This window comes from Protopterus annectens, chromosome 15.part0 (genome assembly GCF_019279795.1).
Source record: "Protopterus annectens isolate FY-2018-M chromosome 15.part0, PAN1.0, whole genome shotgun sequence".
In the NCBI taxonomy this organism is placed as follows: Eukaryota; Metazoa; Chordata; order Ceratodontiformes; family Protopteridae; genus Protopterus; species Protopterus annectens.
In genome coordinates this window covers 718,382,131-718,388,130 of record NC_056749.1, presented here as the reverse complement: position 1 = coordinate 718,388,130, position 6,000 = coordinate 718,382,131, and the positions used below count along the sequence as shown (strand labels likewise).

Below are 6,000 nucleotides of genomic sequence, written 5' to 3'. Positions count from 1 at the left end.
GGTTGACCAGTTTTGTAGAAAGTAATTTTTTTACTCAATTTATTTGTTCAAGAAAATTTTGTAGTAGTAATGTATATAGGTGGGTATATGGCTTTTGATGTAGTTAAGGCCACTATGTATACTGAGTTGTTTGGGTAGCCGTATGCGATTAGTTTTAGCTGGGTATCCTTTAAAACACAAATAGAGGAGGAAGGGGGGATTTAGATAACTACAGTGTTTAGCAGTACCTGGTGTCTTAGTGTTAGACTGTTCAATTTGGTGCTTATTTATTTGTTGCTGCGTGTTAAATGAAAATGTGTTATTGGTTTGGGATGGGTGTGGATATTGGTGATAGGAGTTGGTTGGGGGATGAGCTGAGTATTGTAGGCCAGAGTTGGCATGGGATGTCCCCTGAGGCATTCCTTGATAGGGACAGAATGGAAGTTGTATGTGCTAGACACTCAGTTGGTGGTGGTACACTTGCATTTCTGCAAGTGCTACTGATGTATTGAGTCAAGTCAGCACCCTCCTCCCAGGATGGACAAGCCAGCATCGGCCACTTGCTCCCATCCTAAAGCATCTGTACTAGTGAAAAATGGATCAACAGGGCTTTATCCCCTGTGTCATGGGACCAAGCCTGTCAACTTGTGTATGTAGTTCCTTTTGTAATTTCAAATGTTTTTAGAGGGTAGTACACATTTGAAACAATGGTGCATCTTTCAGTGTTATGTATCTGTATTTTATTATGCATGTTGATATTGAAACTTTTAATGAAACTGCAGGGTCTTACTGAAGTTGCAGGTGAGAAGTGCTCTCAGATGTTCGTGTTTCGTTGTTGCAGTCATCATCTGTGGGTTATCCCTGCTGTGGTAGCCCTCGGCTGGCCCAAGAGTCAATGTTTTTCTACATCGGCTGCCATCTGGTGTCTGCTCGTCAGTGGCATAAAGCAAGGCAGTCGACTTCATTACATCAGTCTTTCTTGCCGTGGAGCCTGTAGCAGAAGCAGTTCGCAAGATTGTCGGTTGGTCGTTACCAGAGTTCGAATTTCAGCTGAAAACCTCTAAAGCCAAGTACCCCGTTAGGGACCCTTTTTTTCTTGCACTTAACTGATGTCCAAAAAAGTTATAAATTGTCTCGCCTGTGGAAAGCAGATCCCACACAGAGACTTCTATTCTTACTGTCACTTCGTTAGGCCCAGACCACAACGTCCCCTGTTGCCAGTTCTGTGCCCTCTTTAATACTAGAACCATTCGCTGTAGAGCTCTTATTGTAGACTGGTATATTCTTGTTCCATCTTCGCATTCCGAAATGGTGTCAGTCAGCCAACAATCAGAGGACATTCCGAAAAAATGCAGAGATGGGTCTCTACAAGCCTAAGCTTTCCGATGGCTCTACCACTAAGCAGATCATCAGTTCTCTGGAATTCAGTGAGATGCTTTTGCAGCCCCTAATGCCTGATTTGTTATTTACGCAAACCTGTGCCAAGACCCTTTCAGAGTCTGGTATGCTGAAGAAATCTTCGTCTTCTGAGCATTTGGTTGTCTCTGCCTCTGTTGGGCCCGGGGCTGCGATAGAGGCACTGGCTTCCGAGGAGGCCTTTCGCACTACCAAATCAAGACCAAAATAGACGTCTTCTCATTCGACTACCGTTTCTCTCAGTTCGACTGATGCTCTTAGGCCTAGAGGCCAGGCCACTCCTAGAAAATCTGCTTCTAGCTACCATTTTCCCACTGCGCCAGCCCCCCACACCCCCCCAAGCACAAATGCTTAAAATGGCAGAGGTTCTAATCTCCCTTATCAAGGGTAGTCAGGCCACAACTGAAAGGGAAAGACACCCTTTTCCAGAAATTAACAGGATTCTGAGGAATCTTACTATTCAGATTTTGAAGAGGACCAGCCACCTCTGACTGCTTATGAGGATTCAGATGTAGAAGAATCCATCCCTTTTACCTCCCCTCCATTAGACCTTTCCTTTAGGGAAATTCTTCATACCCTCGGGGTTCATTTTCATTGGGAATTTCAGGATTTCTCCCATTCCAAGAAAAACATCGAGTTTTTGGACCTCCCCCAGCACAGAGCCCTGGCCACCCCCCTGTTTTACAAATTGTGGATGATGTTTTCCATGAATCTTGCTTTATCCCCTGTTGCCCTCCCACCTGCTCCCATTAAACCTGACAGGTATTACAGGGTACCGGATTCTCACAAATACCTGTACAAAAATCATGCTGCAGACCCAGAGGTTATTACACAGGGATCCCAAAGGAGCTAAGACTAGTTCTGCGAAGAATCTTATTCTTTCTGACAAGGATTCCAGAGCTCTGGACAGATGGGGTAAAGAAGTATACACCTCTGCAACCTTAGCTATCAGACCACTCAACTGTCAGTTCCGTATGTTAAAGTATCAACAACACACCTTGGAACTATTAAAACAAAATATTTCAACCTTTCCTGACTGTGCCATTTCGAAAGAGTTAGCAGATTTACTCCACTCTACTTGTCAAGTGTCCAAACACTCATTACACTGTGGATATGATGCCCTAGAAGCTTCTAGCAGAGCAGCAGTCTTTAGGGTCTGTCATTAGGAGACATGCATGGTTGAAGGAACGACCTCTGCCTGATCTTGTCAAGTCTAAACTAATGTATGTACCCCTGGATAAGGACTGCTTGTTTGGAGTAAAAGCAGAAGAGATGCTTAAGATGTTAGATGAAGCAAAATCTATGCAAACAGTAAAGAATTTCTTTCAGGTTCAACCTCCCAGTTTCAGCAAGAACTTTCCCTCTAAGTAGTGGTCCTTCCTTGCACCTAGCAGACAGGGCCAAGGTAAGCCCCACAGGGACAGATTATCCAGGCTCCTATCCCAGGGCCAGCAGGGAAGCAAACATTGAACTACTTCTGCCCCAAGGGAAAGGAATTCTAAGCCACCCTTCTATGGCAGAAACTCCCTATCTCTCTACCCCCTCTGCCCTCCCTTCACTCACCAAAAGCTAGGAGGAAGGCCCTCCCTCTGCTAAGAAAATTGGCTTTCTGTAACTAAGGACCAGTGGGTCTTAAAGATAATTTTCAGGGATACAAATTATCTTTCGGCGAACTCCCAATTCCAAGAGGGTACCCAGACTTGCCTCTAAATCAGTGGGCAGAGGCATTGAAACAGGTCCAAACTCTCATATCCCAGGGAGCAGTAGAACTTGTCCCCTCAGGTCAAACAGGCAAAGGCTTTTATTCCAGACTCTTCTTTGTTCCTAGAAAAGTGGGCACTTGGATCCCCATCCTGGATCTATCTATTCTGAACACCTCCCTGGTGGTCCCCAGATTCAAAATGCTAACTTTAAAGCAGCTGCTGCCTATGCTGTCAAAGTGCCTGGGTAGTGACCCTAGACCTAAAAGATGCCTTCCCCCACATCTCCATAAGGGAATCCTGCAAGAAATTCCTGCGCTTCAGAGCAGGTTCACAACACTTTAAACTTTTCTGCGCTTTATCTTTATCTACTGCACCCAGAGTATTCACCAAATGCTTAGCCCTGGCCATAACATTTTGCAGAGAGAGAAATATACAGATTTACCCTTATCTGGACGAATGCCTCATTCAGGCAGCGTGCAAAGAAAAGCTGCTCTAGGACCTTCTCTTATTCAAAACCCTCCTAACTTCCCTAGGGTTCACAGTCAACGAGAAGAAATCAAAACAAACACCCTCCAGGAAGATCATTTTCTTGGGAGCATTGCTGGACACAGCATCCCAACTGGCATTCCTATCCCCAGAAAAGCAGAGCTTCCTGCGCCTCTACTTTACCCAGCTGGCTTCCAGAAGTCACCTCACTGTGAGGAAGTCCTCCAAGCCCTGGGGTACATGGCATCATGCATCCTTCTAATTCCTCTGGCCAGGCTTCACATGAGGAAACATCAGTGGTATCCAAAGAACCTTTGGGGGTCAGCACTCAGCCTCTGGAGACCTCTCTCCCTTTATTTCCCATGTATAAAGGGCTGAGTTTTTCTGGTGGGCAGGGGCCTGTGCCAAGAACAAGGATCTTCCCTTCATCTTCTGCCCTACTGGCCAGACCTTCACCACCGTCTCGTACACGGTTTGGGGCACTCACCTAGCGGGCAGGTGCACCCAACGTCTTTGGGATGCCCAGCACTTTCCATTACACATCAGTCAGAAAGAAATGATGGCAGTACAAAAGGCTTTGACATCCTTCAAACCCCACCTCAGGCCAGGGGTTCCTATCAAAACAGACATGACAGTAATGTGGTATATCAACAAACAGGGGGGACCCAATCTTACCCTCTGTGCAGGCTAGCCATGAACCTCTGTCTGACAACCGCCTCCATGGGTCTACACCCAATTGCCCAATACCTACCAGGAGTCAGCAAAAACTTACTGGACCCCCACGAATGGCAGCTCCACAGACAAATCTTTCTGCAAATCACTGAGGAGTGGGGTACTCCCAAGGTGGATCTCTTTGCTTTGTACCTAAACCACCAGGGAGTATCACCACGTAGCATGGAAGGTGGATGCCTCAACCTTCCCCTGGAACTCCCTCTGTGTACGCTTTCCCTCCTTTGCCTTTTATTCCCAAGGTACTTATCAAAATAAGGGAGGAGAGACCAATGGCCATCCTCATTGCTCCAGATTGGCCAAGACAGCATTGTTGCACCTTACTGCACAGCCTGACTTTACAGCCCCCCCAGGCAGCTTCCCCTGATCTCAGACATCTTGACCCAGGTGGGAGGGGAAATGCTGCACCCAGACTTGCAGACTCTCAATCTTTCAGCATGGCTAATATTTTAAAAGCAAACAAGGGGTCCCGGTTAAGCAAACTGGTCTCAATCACAGAAGCCAGAAGGCCCAGCACCAGAAAATCTTACGCAGGGAAATGGAAATGATTCTGCTCCTGGAGCCAGTCCAGAGGGGCCAGTACTTCACATCCTTCCATCCTTCTTATCTTGGACTACCTAGCCGAGTTACTCAGTAGTGGGCTCTCCTTCTCTATTAAAATCCATGCCTCAACCATTTCAGCTCATTTCGACTAAGATCTTAACCCTTTTCTCACATCGTTTGATTAAGCAATTCTTCAGCGGGCCTTCTAATATCAGACCTCCCAGAAGGCCTCCCATGCCAGCCTGGGACTTCAGTTATGTTTTGGAAAAACTAATCTTACCACCATTCAAACCTGCTGCTTCAGCAGAATTGGAATGCCTCTTCTAGAAGACTGCTTTCCTACTAGCTATCACATCAGCCAGAAGGGTTTCAGAACTTCAGGCACTCATGGCTGTTGAACCCTTCATTTTCCGTGCAGACAGGGTCTCCCTGAAGACTATAACCCCGCCTTTATGCCCAAGGTGGTATCTGATGTGACCTTCAACCAGGCCATATATCTACCCACCTTCTTTCCCAACCCTCAAAACAAGAGGAAAAGAATTCTGCACTCAGTAGACTTGCACAGAATGCTCCGATACTTCCTGGATCGCACTAAGCCATTCAGAAAAACAGACCATCTTCTTTTCAGCTTTGTCCCAGGGGCTGAGCGGAAGCTCATTTCCAAGCAAACCATTTCCAAGTGGACATCACACTGTATCCATTTCTGCTACAGACTACATGTGAACCTCCCCCAAGTCTATTTGTACCCATTCCATTAGGGCAGCCTCCATTTCCACAGCCTTCCTCAGAGGAGTCCCCACCAGGGACATCTTGGAAGCTGCCACCTGGACCTCTGTCCATACCTTTACAAAGCATTACCACCTACCTCTTTTTTCTATGTCTAGGGCAGGGTTAGCCTATGCGGTTCTGCAGGGCTTGCTGACCCATGCCTAGGGCTCTAACCTTTCCTTCCACCCCACTTCTCAGCTTTGGGAATGCTCCCACAGGTTATGAGTGAAACACTAAGAACATAGTACAGTTGTGTACACTTACCATAAATGTAGATGTTAGAGTGTATTCACTGTTGTAATCCTGGTTTCCCCTTTCTCCATCCCCCTTGTATCCTCTCTCCCTAGGGGACATGAGCTTCCCATGGTGGCTTTTA

The 6,000-nt window shown here is 46.6% G+C and overlaps 1 protein-coding gene across 1 annotated transcript in view; it reads left to right on the top strand.

The window, feature by feature from the left end:
- LOC122789875 (PHD finger protein 6-like) overlaps nucleotides 1-6,000 on the top strand; it is a 655,585-nt gene that overhangs the window by 349,180 nt on the left and 300,405 nt on the right. The window lies entirely within an intron of this gene.